Source organism: Molothrus aeneus, chromosome 3, assembly GCF_037042795.1.
Source record: "Molothrus aeneus isolate 106 chromosome 3, BPBGC_Maene_1.0, whole genome shotgun sequence".
In the NCBI taxonomy this organism is placed as follows: domain Eukaryota; kingdom Metazoa; phylum Chordata; class Aves; order Passeriformes; family Icteridae; genus Molothrus; species Molothrus aeneus.
Genome location: NC_089648.1, coordinates 47,204,454 through 47,217,678, shown reverse-complemented (window position 1 = coordinate 47,217,678; position 13,225 = coordinate 47,204,454).

The following is a 13,225-nucleotide window of genomic DNA, read 5'->3' as shown; positions in this document are numbered from 1 at the left end:
AAAATGTATGCTATATGAGTTTTTTAATATATCTTTTAGACTTGAAAATGCACTGACAAATCAATGTCTTTTTATTTAGGGAAGGAAGCAAAAATGAGTGTGTTTTCCTGGGATGTGTTATACATGTTTTGTTTGAACACTTAAACAGAACAATTAAACTGTATTTTAATTTGGCAGGCACCTTGGTAATTATTTTGATTTTTTGCTGGTTTGTTTCTTTTTTTTTGGGGGGGGGGGCATTGGATTGATGTTTTTTCTTTTCTGCTTAAAAATAATGCCTAGAATACTTAGCAAGGTTATTAACTGTGCCAGGATTTTCATGGGCATCTGTGTGATGCTAATTTAGAAACTGAAGCCTCTCAGTGCCAAGATCCTCAATGTGTGTGAATCAGCGTTAAGTCCTGAATTATGTCATTTTCCTTGAGAAGCTGGCTGAGTACCTGTGCTGTTAACTTTTGAGTTTCTTCAAGATTCATTTCCCACCCCAAGCTCCATTTTGCAGTTGTGAAGATGTTGTTCTTATCTCTGCTTTTGAGGCTGCTGTTGCTCATTGTTCTTGTCATTTGATGCGATGCCTTTGCACCAGCCTTGGCACAATTACAGGGGGAAGTGCCCATCAGGCTGCAGCTCCCCAACAGTGCCAAGAGATTTTCCTTCTGAGTTCCATTTCCCTTTTTGAGAGGTGGCTATGCTGCATGCCCTCCAATGTGTTTTTTGTGCTCTTCTGGGGCAATCTGGCACAAGTCACACTGCTAGGCATGAATGTGGTGCATCACAGCCCGGCCCTCAGCTCTGACCCCAGTTCAGCTCTTGATTCTTTCAATGACTTCGGGATGTTCATCTACTCAAGGGTATTTCAAAGCTGCATAAGGGAACTGTGTTCCCTTACAATGGACACAAGAGAAAACTGAGCTTAGAAACCTTTAGATATGTTTAAAAACTCAGCTGGTCTTTCCTTTCAACTCAGGCCTGAACACAGGAGAAGGGTGTATAAATAAAAGAAAATTTTCACAGTCCTTTTACTCTCTTTCTCACCTTGATCTCAATGCCAGTTTACTCCAGCTCATTCTTACTCAGCCTCTTTTTATAGCATACATGGCATAACTGTGGAAGTGGCACCATGCAGTTCAATAATTTTGAATCATTTTCTGTATTTACAGTTATGTCATGATCAGTGTTAAAGGAAGATTTGTGATGTCTGTGAAAGCTTAAGGAATAAAAAAGAGCACAAAATGAGAAGGCACAACAGTCACATCAGCTGGGGCAAGCTTAGATGCTGCAGCCATAAAAATCATCAAAAAGACTACAGTCTACAACACAGTTAATCCTCAGGAGGACAGAAATGCTAGCAGGTCTAAGGAGAACTAATTTTCCCAGCAAAATCCAGGCTTTGAGTCTCAGCTCCAGAATAAAGCTGTGTCGTCAGATTGCAATACCACCATTTGAAAAACACTCAGAGCCTTTTCCTCCTTAGTGCTGGGTTGTTTTGTTTAAGGTAGATATCATCATCTTCAGTGGCTGCTGTGCACAGACCTTTCCCCAGCACTTACAAAACATTCAAAGCCTTTCTCTCCTTAAAGCTGTTTTTTAAGGTAGATGTTATCAGCTTCTGTGCGAGGCATACCCTGTCCATGGCAGGCTGGGCATGGGGCAGTGCTGGAAGCAGGATCAGGACCCGGGTAGCAAAAGCTTTCTTGCACAGTGTTCTTGTTTTAGACATTTGTGTTTGTATTTCCTGTCTGCATTTAGAGCTCTCTGAGCACCGGCACCTCTGTTCATAGCAGCATGAACAACACACAGCTTGCAAAAACAGCACAGCAAGCAGTATTTACTTGCTCTGTTGCTGGGACTTTCCCTTATCTATGTGCTCCATCTTGCTGTCACAAACAGCTTGTCACCTGTGACACAAAGGGGCAAGCCTGACTGAAGAAACAGGGGAGACAAACACTTTATGCAAAGGCCTCTTGGTGCTAAAGGCAGGGAACACTGATTTACAGAGATCAGGCATGTCCCACAGGAGAGTCCCCCACATGCACAGGAGACAAGGTGCCCACACTGTCACTGGCTGAGGATGAGAGACAGGGCACATGGAGCCCTCTCAGGCTCCTTGAGACCACAGGGAATTTTACAGGTGCTGTTCACCAAGACAATCAAGATCTATGTGGGACCAGTTTGGGACAAAGAGCTTTGAAAAGGACGAGGATGGGAAGTTTCCCCTTGACATCCTCCTTCAAGGGACTCAGGTCACAGGGTCTGTGTGAGTGTAGCACTTCTTCCTGCTGTGTCTGGGATGGCCTACAGCCCACCAAGGCTCAGCCTCCCTTCACCTTCAGACCCTCCTGAGCTCCAGCCCTAGCTCTTCACACTTGTTTCTCTCCTTCCACAGGGGAAGATGCCTGTAGGGAGTTGCAAGACTGGCTGTTTTGTTTGCTTGCTCCAGAGGTCTCTGCTGATGCATTTTAATCTGGCTTCTAAGCAAAATGCAAGCTGAAATGGGAACAAGTGTTTGTCCCTGTGGGCACAAGTGGCAGGGGTAGGTCTGCTGTCCCTGTCCTGGCTGGGAAGGCAGAGCAATTCCCAACCATGCAAGTATTCCACACAAAGCACATGATAGAAACAAAGGGAGAGGAGCTGCATGAAAGGCCTCTGTGAGTTGTTTCACTCTGATGTCCATGAAATCCTGGCTAAATCATGAAAATCCAGAGTTCTGACTGGGCTGGATGAGAGAAGTGGTGCATGCTGCATGCTGTCCAATATACCTTTATATCTTGCTCCTTATGGCCCAAGCTCAGACATCCCTGTCAGCAGTGGATTCTCTCCAAGTTTGTACTCACTGTCACAGTGGCAAGGACAACAGAACGAAAACACAGAAGAGAAGGAGCCCAATTAGGCAACAAGTGCATCTGTCAGCAAGAAGAGCTAATTCTTAAAAGAGCTATTGGGCTTAATAGCTGAGATGTTACGTGTTATTCTTCTACCACTGTGTTAGGCTCAGTCCAGCCAAAGGCTAGGAGTAATTCTTAGCAGAGTATCAAGAAATTAAAATACTCATAGTCCTGTTGTAGTAACACCATGACAAGAATTTCTCCATCTTCTGCTTTTCTGAGACAATCTGAACCCTTTAAAAATTTTTAAGTGGAACTCTAACACCCAAGTTTCACGAGGATGATTAATGTCAAATGACCAAGACAGAGGAATAAGGATCCAGCTCTTAATATTAAAGTTACAGGAGATATATTGATAAAAAGTAATCTTCTCCTTTAATCCGTATTTGAAAGTATAACTGCATCTGTAGAGTAATTCAAAGGAAACCTGTATTATTTCCGACCAGGAAAGGTTCACTCAAGCAGTGAAATATTAATTTTATTTTTTAGTTTACCATAATGTAAAAAATTAGCCTCCTACAGGCCATTGAGTATGTATAGAAATTGTGTCATATCAGCTGGGGGGGCACATTATGTCCTACCTGATCTCAAGAAGAAAAGGGAGAAGATTCTCCAGTGAGGAGTATTTTTCCAAACACACTTGGTCATGTTTTCTTCTCTACAAAAGCAACTACATGTAAAGATTCAGTATGCAGGCCTTCCACGTTGCCTAACACACGATGTGTTCAGCTAAAGCCCGATGCTGAGTCATCCAGTCAGGCCAGTTTTGCTAACTTTTCCAAAATCTCTCTCTCTTGCAGGGAACTCATACCTGCCATGAGTGGCTAACATGCAGTTGTCAAGGTTAAGACAAAGAAAAAGAGTCCTCAATAGAAGGCTGGGGACTTCCTTTATTTTGAGAGGAAAGCTCTGCATAAAACCATAAAAAATTACACTTTACACCATATCTTTGCAAAACGATTGAACTACATTTGTCTTCATCATTGACAATCACATCAAGCCATGGTGAAAAGGTACTTACTGGTTTTAATCCAGTAATTAAGAGACATGAATCCACCTTTCAATTGTCGATAATCAGAACTTTAATTTGAAAACAGGAACTAAACAAATTTACCTTCCCATGCCTGAACTGAAACACTGAAGTTAGTCAAGAGAGATTTAAGCCTCATGAACCTCTGCATTTTCTGTCACAATTGCCTCTGAGATTTTTTAAACTGATGGCATGGCATCTTACAGAATATGTGTTTACACTTGAGCAGCTACGCCCCAGGTCCTTTCTGCCTCTGATATTCATGTCTTTATTCATCCCAGTACAAGACACTCCAACTCTTCAAAGGCATCTGGAAGGCTACGAGCACTCCTTTCCTAGAGCTTTACAGAGCATAAATAGTTATGGATTCAGTCTGTCTGTAATGCAGTGTGTTTGTGTGGGATGTAGCACTGTCCTCCCCATTTGGCAGGTGAGGAGGCTGACACATCGTATACTAACACCAACATTTGCAAATATTTTCCTAAAGCTAAGCAGTAAGTTCTCATTTTGACATTTAAAGAAAAAAAAAATAGCCTGTTTCAGTTCTTATCTTCTCCTGAAATTAATGGCAGCTACAGATATTAAGCACATATATATAAAACGTGACCTGTTGGTCTCACTTCTAATGGTTTTAGGTACTCTTCTGCAAAAATGTTTCAAACTATTGCTTCAAGGCAAGGATCCTGTAGCACAAATGAGAACTGATGGCACTGAGCAAAAAGAGAAGAGATTCTTCTCTTTCTACCCTACGATTTTTTATCTATACTCATCTTGAACATTAAAGCCTACAATAATGTCCCTTGGTATGATCTAGTTCCAGACCTAGAATTCTGGAACAGGGCATGTCCAAAATAAGACTGATTATAATTCTGTAGTTCAGATTTCTTTTTTGACATGGCTTAGGTCAAAGACTTTAATTTTGTCACCACATAACCATCTGCCATTTACAGGATCTCTCCCTCTCTTGCAGTGCAGAGAATGTGCTCAGATAGTGAGCAGATTCCCAATGCTTTGTTGGTTTCCACCAACATGTGATGAGAAGGGGAGTAAGCTTTCTTTATTCAAATTCTTTCAAATTAATCAAACTAATTTTGTGCCATAACTCTCCTGTGAGGCATGGGGCTTAGTCACACAAAGATGCATATAAAACTGAGACAGAGAGAGAAGGGTCACACCATTAACTGTGGGTCCCCATTTTGGCTAAGCTACTTCAATTTACATAATATTATAATATTATAAGGAAGTCATAAATAAGATCACAGCTTTGCTATTTTGGTACCACATATGGCTGCCCAGAGATGGAAATAAAGCCTAATGTTTTAACTTGATGAAAGATAGTTGTCTAATGTCTTTCAATTCCCCTCTTCATTTACTACATGATTTTCACTTACCACATAATTTTTATTTACTACATGAACGTGATTCACTCCCAAAACAAGTTAATCCTGCTACAGAATAGAAAAATAGCCCATAGGAAAATGGTGTTTGCTCCCATCTTTAAAAGCTGTCTTCACTTGTCTATACAAAAGGAACAAAACAAGGTTATGCTATTTAAGCATAAACTATTTATATGGGGAGCATCTTTTGACCATTTTGACCATCTTTTTCAAGCTGTGACATGGCCTGGGCTTGCACTCACCAGCAGAGCAGGTCCAGCCTCATGGCTGCTGTTCATGGTTTGGGCTGTGTTGATTCACTGCTCAGTCCTTGCAGCACCTGAGTGGTGACAAGGGATCCTCACCCCACCACAGCCCAGCCTTACAGGATGGTGGGGTGCTTTTGGCAGGGAGTTTACAGCATGTGTTGGGATCTCTGGCTCACCCTGGGAGAAGTGCTTTGTGTCAGATGGGTCTGCTTCCCCACTGATCTCCTAGAACTTCTCTGCTCCAGGGAGAAGTTCCCAGTCTCCATGCCAAGTACCTCATATCCCTCTGGCAGACACAGCTCAGGCCCAATCTCCATAGTAAACTCAGACTGAATTTCAGTGCTTGTTAAAGAAATGTTGGATGTTATTTTTTTTTAAGTGAACAAAAGGAAGTCTTTTATTTGAACATTTAAAATTCGGGTTGGTTGAACTCCTGGAAAATCACAGCCCAAATACTTTAATGATGTTTCCAGCAGCTTCAAGAAAAATCTTACAGCAGGAGATGCTCTAAAGCTTTAAGTTAATGCCAAGTAGCATTCCTTAGCAACACATGTTAGAGTAGACCATCAGCCAAATTCAGAAGTAAAGGAAAGCTCCTTTCCTGCTGTAATTCCTGCTCAGTGGCATATCTTTTTCGGTCCCAATCTACTGTCAAGCAGTCTTTCTGGATGAAAATCTAGATGCATCCATTTCCCTGACGTTTATTGTGACAGTGTGCTATTATGATGAAAGAAAAGTTATTCATCTGGGAATCACTTGACAATATAAATGGTGCTATTTTGAGCTTTTGTTGCCACTACAATTAATCAAGAGGCAATCAGTTTGGTGGTTTGCTTTTTTCTTTTCTTTTCTTTTTTGCTTATTCTATAGTTTATTTAAGAAATCTGGCAACTTCCTTTGCTAAGTAGTGCTAGTTTTTGTATTCAGTCCCGTTAAAAGCCAGTTTTTAGCAATTTAGCAAGAAGGACTCTGCAGCAGCTTTTAATAGTGTCACATGCTCGGGCTTAATGGGAAAGACATAAAATGAAGGATGTAAAAAATACTGCAAAGACTGATGAAGCTCCTTTTCCCCCATGGCTAGTTCCATGTGCAGGCACATCCAGCCTGCTCCACCTGACAGCATTCCCATCCATTTCCCTTTGGTTTAGTTCTGTGTATGTGCAGTGGGGCCCTGGTATTTCATCAGTCACTTCAGTGGAAGGGACCTGCTGGGGAATGATGTAAGAAGCCATAGAGGAGCCATAAGATCTCTGGTGTCTCTGTTTTGGTGAAATAAATGACAGACATATGAGAACACCAAAAAAGTTTACTTCATAATCTACAGTATTGGTAGGAATGCTGCTTACCTAGAGCAGATAGATGTAACATGATATAATAGTCTCTAATGGATGATTAACAAATAACAAGTAATTGGTATTGCCAACTTCTTCTTTTCTCACATCTAAAATAAACTCAGTGAACTTCTCTATGGCAAGGAAAAAGCCTTCTAATCTGTAATCTGAAAAGGAAGAAAAATCAAATAGTACTATGTGTCTAAAATGGAATAGAAGAAATCCCATGTTCATTAAGACAGACAAGCATCTCAGTGAAGAAAAACAGTGAGAGAAAAAAGAGAAAATGTTGTAAACTCTTGTTACTTAGGCAATTTCCTCATAGCTTTAGCAACACGTAAGAAGTAAGAGTCAAAAAGATTGGGATTTTTAAAATTTTAATTAAACATTCTATTAGCTTTAAAAGAGTACATCTCTTGCCCCTTTCACTCACCTGTACTTAAAAGGAATGTATATATCAGCCAATAGGAAAGTTAAATAAATAGATAAATAAATCAAATGGGATTTTATGTAATTTCCAAGTACACAGCAAGTGGTACTGAGGGCAATCAGGAAGAAACAGTAGATGTGGTTTTATCTGTTTGCTTGGATGCTCCTTCCCTTTTTCTCTCATTTTGTGATTCTCTCTGAATTGCAGATTTTATCCTATAGATGGGGAATCTGGCACATTTTAGGATTCCATGAATGCAGAGCTCATTATTTCTGAATAAATAAATAATGTTTCTGTTATTGGAAGACAGAAAACCAGATTCATTTGTATGAATCCATTTTGACTGCTGTATCTCACCTACAGGGTCAGTGGAATATACAGGTAAATCACTCATAGTCAGTGGAATTCATAAAAGGTCATTGATCAGACCCTGTGGTCTCATAACATCAGGAAGAAGGCAGGATTTTATTATTCCACAGTGATGCACTGAGACTCCAGACATCCACAGGGAGTCCTTGAGCACATTCTCTCCATAGGATGCCAATGTACACATGCAGTTGAATGCCAGACCTCTTTTCATCTGGGGTTGTTCACAAAGTGTGGTTGGTGATACATAATGTGAGGCTGACAAAGCTGACAAAGCTAGCAGTATCCTCTTAAAAAAAAATCTGAGGTGAAAAAAATGAAGCATTTTCATGGTTCAAAAAAGAAAAACTTCAAAAAGATTTCAGAAAGTATTATCTTGGCTGTGCTCCCAAGCACTTGAGAGCTGACTGCCAAAGTATTAAATCTCCAGTAAGATAAAAATATCTGTTCATACACACACACACACACACACATTCAATATGCAGCTAAAAACCTATTCAAATAATATTAAATGATTCAAACTGGCACAAGCATGAAGCCTGCAGAGAATATGGCAATCCCTTCAGTAACTGTTGCCTTGTCCACAGAAACTTTGCCAGAGCGAAATTCTATAAAAGATCCAAGCTCCAAGCACATCTCCTGCCTTACTGCCACAGCACAGGAGGCATCTCTTCCAAAAAGATTTGCAGCTTCTTTTAAATTTAGGGCACAATGTACCCTGCAACACATTTCCTCCCACACTAACAGGGAGACTGCAAACACAGGTGATAATGTTTTTCAGCTATTAGTTTTTAATAATTCTGGAAACTTGCTCTGAGTTCATTTATTAATTAATATTTATTTGCTAAATTTTTCTTGACGGTAACTGCTGCTTTTACCACTGCCCTGTTTCCAGTACCGTTCTACTACAACACCACTGAAAAATCCTCTTTTCCCAAAAAGGGAATGAATACCATAAATTTCTGGCAAAGGAATCCTGTCCAAAGGCACAGTCCTAAAGTTCTAAAGACACCATCAAGCACATGGTTCTAATGGTTCTTCTCTTGATAAACAAGAAGCTAAATAGCAAGTCTGACTGTAAATGTGGGAACTAATAAAATCAGTCTCTGGTAGCAACATGCAACAAGCCCAGAAGCTTTGCAAATGGCCATGTGGTCATGACCATGAACTTCACACCTCCTCAGTGTTTATTAAATGTCTCTCTCCTGAACCTAGGAGCAAGAACAGGGGTTTAATGAAGGTAGGTGGAACCTGGAACTGACAAAGCAATATGTTTTTCTTCTGAATATATATTTCATTAAAAGCTCCATGCCAGTCAGCCACTTGTAATTCCGCATGAGATAGGGAGGAATTCTGTAATAAGTAGTTAAGTGTCTTGCCTAGAGAGATACATCACGACTTTTTTATATCACAGGACACATCGTAACTTGAAAAATTACATGAGAGGATAACTAAACTAGAGAATTCTCCATGCCTCCAGGCCAAGTAGAGCACTGGCTGATCCATTAAAATATCTAATTGTGAAGCTTCATACATTTATCCAGAATATGAATGCACACAGCCTTGTTTCTCCAGGTAAAACAGCTCAGAATTGTGCATCTTGCTTAATCTGAGGAAGATGAGCATTCAGCACATTTAAAATTGTCCACGTGGAATATTCCTCAGTACTGAGGAGCTACCATCATTTTGCATGAAGAAACCACAGGAGTGCTTTATTTTAGAGTGGTTTGGCTGCTAATCTGCATCTGCCTGTGCCTGATGAAAGCTGTAGTTTGAAAGCTTTGAGTTTCCTTTATCATCTGCAGGCAAAGCCTTGCACCAAGCCCACCATATCTTCCCACTATGCCAGGGTTTCCTTCCTCCACATTTTCAGTCAGAGCAAAGGCAGCATCTGATATACCTCTCTCACCATCTGCAGCAGCAGTTTGCAATTTATACATTTATGATTGCACTGCTGGTGCTGAGGTCAGGGTGCCTGTCTGGGTTTTGCAGAAGGAAACATTCCAATAAAAACTATGAGACATGAGAAACTGTAGGATGTTAATAATCTTTGTGTAAACATTTGGCGATTGGGATTTATAATGACATGATTGACAGGGTATTATCTAAAACACCTGTTGAGAACAAGACAAATGGCTAGCCTAGACTGAGGAGGAGGGTGTTGCAAAAATGAGAGATGATGTTGCTGCTTTTAGAGATTAGCTTAGAACTGCTGAAACACCCAGCTACTGTTCATTGTATTTCCAAATTGCTATGTGAACCTGATGGTGAGATACTGAGCCTAAAGGTTGCATAATAGTAGAAAGAAATAATTTTTTATTCTCTTTTTAGAGTAAAAAGTGAACTTTAAAATTATTTATATCATTTGGATGAAATAATACAAAAACCCTTTCGTCAAAAGAAAAAAAATATTACCACTATATATTTTAATGCTAGATTAAGTGAAGGCAAGTGTGCTTTAATTATGTTCTGTAATTTGGACCACAATTAAATAATTTTGTTTTTAATTTAGCCACACCACTATTTTGGTTTAGATTAAAACAAGCAAAAAAAACCCTCAACAAAACAACCAAAAAGCCACAAAACAAAACAAACAAAAAAGAAATTAACTTCTGTTAGATAGACAGTTCTTCACAGAAGGATGGACAAAGGCAGAGATCTCACTGAGTTGTTTATAAAGAACAATATCATTTAAATCTAAGTTGAAAAAAGAAGCTATCAAAAGCTTTTGTCCTTCTGATGTCAGTTCAACAGACTGCAGTACTAATAAGCAAAAGTCACAGATCAAAGGATACAATTACAGTGACATTTGAAGCGCCATTTTTATTAATGGCGTCATTAATGGTATTCTTTGAAAGGCGACTCCAAACATAGGCCCAGGAATAATTTAAGACATGATTTTAAAGCACAGGGTGGTAAATCATGATTTTTTTTTAATAAAAAGAAGGCCATTAGTTTTTGCACACGATCTGCTTTGATAACACTACTTGGAGGAATCCATGGTCCGAGTTTGTCCATGCTAATGTTCTTAATGATGTTTCATTTGTGTTACCCCAAAGGACAATTTCTGCTGGAGTTTGGAAGCTGGCTTTTCAGAACCCCCCCATATTCCAGTAAGGACAAAGGCTTTTGCAGGTAAGATGGCAGGTCAGCATTACAGAGCTCTCCTCGCAGATAAGCCTCTCTGATGGGAGGTTGAGACATTGCTGGGGGTTTGATCTTGTTTCTTCCCAGGTGCACACAATTTACCAATACCAGGGAATTTGCTTCCAGGGTACCTGGTAGTGCGTGACCTTTCAAATTCACTTCATGTGGAGCAGGTCAGAGGTGTTCTGAGCACAGAGGCTGCAATCAGGCTGTTTGCAGAATGCACCAAATGTGACAAAGACAATTGTCGGGTCCAAGTGCCAGGCAGCAGCAGCAAGGGGTGAGGCTTCTGCAGCTCCAGCTTGACGTGTGCTGCTGTACACAGAAGCCCCAGGAGCTACAGGGATGCTAAAGAGAATAAATCAGATTTAACACCTGGCCCTGAATCATACTGGAACAGCACAGCTCAAACATCTGCAGTTAAAATTCCTTATTCTGCAACACAGGCTCGTCATACCTGGATTACATTTGGGGATACATCCTGTCCCATGATGCTATTTGACCAACAATGAGGTCACCATACTTGGGGAGCTCTTAACAGCATATACCAAAAAAGACAGCATCTTCCCTAATTTTACTTTTACAAGAAAAAATATGAACAGTTATGTAGTTCCTTAGTCCTTGAAATTGGTTGGTTTGAAATAGACAAACTTAAGAAATGCAAAAATTTATATGTTAGAGAAACACAGAACTGCACTTGGTGGCAACATGATTCCCTTTAATTTTCTGTGTATTTTAGTGCCACGCAAAAAATAAAAATTTATTCTGCTCAATCACTGGCATTTTTTAGAGCATACAGGACAATAGGTATCAGCTGCAGTGAAAAATTCAATGAAAGCTTGCTGGAAGCCACAGCAGATAGAAACACCAATCCATAGATCAGCATTTCAGTGTTATTATCCTTCAGGCTGTGCAGATGGTGGTTTGCCTAGTGCCTGCTCTTTTCAGGCACTGGCCCTAGTTTCAGGCACTATCCATGCCTTGTCTCATTTGCATCATTTTAATTTAAAACAATAGTCTTTAAATTTCACAATGTTTTCAAGCTCAAAGGTGCCAGAATGACTTGGATAGTGGCAGACATCTGGAGAAAAATATAGACAGAATCTGGAAGTGCTATAGATTATTCTTACTCAAGCTCCAGATTTCCAGTCCTCTCTGGTTTAAAACTCTCTTCTCTCCCCAGGGGAGGTACATATTTCAGTGCACTTCCATGCTTCTGAGCCACTGCTGGCAAGAGCAAAGCTGATTACTTTCTCAGTCAGGAGGAATTGGGTTACTGATCTTGGTACTCAATGGGTGCTGTGACCTGCACCACACAGGACCAGTCTTGTTCACCAGAAACACTCTTCTACACTGAGTCTTAAAATATTTTTCTTTATGGAGCCTATTATGCTGATTTATTTTTGTTGACACTACAGGATTTCAAAGTCTGCCAGGAGGCTGAAGTCCTAGAAATTGTGGCCAGTTTGATATGAAGCTCCTGGGCTCAAGAGACATTGGATATTAAAGAGGGAGGCAGGTGCAGGAAACAAAGCTTGGCATGACAGATTATCCATCACATGTGGCAGGGACAGAGAATGGCAGTGCCAAGAGAGCAGCAGCACCCAGCAGCTGTGGATGGCCTATGCACAGGCCAGCCTGCATCAACCTGCTGTTGAGGAAAACCAGTTCTCAGAAACTCCTGATTTCCCTTGGGCTTGTATGAAATACTCATCATTGGCCCTCCTTGGGGTTAGTGCAGAAAAAAATACTTCTCTGTCTGTTTTCCCCCTGATTTTGGAACCGTGGTGTGGTGGTTTGACAGGAAATGTGTTTTTTGGGATGCTGTGTTTTGGGCCAATGGATATTCAGGCTTTAATACTGGCATCTAACCTGGCCATTAGGACATGGACATGCCTCTGAGAACACGGGGTTAAAGCAGGGCTCTACCCTGGGAAGCTCTCTTGGGTTTCCGGCGGAAAAGAGTTCAGGTCTCTGCCCCGGCCCAGCTGCTGGCTGGGCAGGGGGAGGGGAAAAGCCATGTGGCCGAGAGAGGTAGGCTTGAGCCCGGGGGTGGAAGGGTGGAAGAGAGAGAGAGAGACACCGGGAGCCACCGGGCAGCCCCCCCTGAGAGACACAGAGAGAGAGAGAGAGAGAGAGAGAGCCGCTGCCTGGGACTGTATCCTTGAGACTGGATAAACATGGGCCTGCGCCAGCAGCACGGCTGGGACGGAGAAGAAGGGGGGGTTCAGCCGGCCACTTGTAGGAGCTTTTAACCCCTTTTCAGAGAATGAGAACTTTACAGATCATTGACCTCTCCTAGAAGATAGAGTGGAAGATGAGGAAGGAAATGTGCAAGTGTGAGAGAGGTCTGGGCGAGTGAGAGATAGTAGGAGAATAGAGAAGAATCCT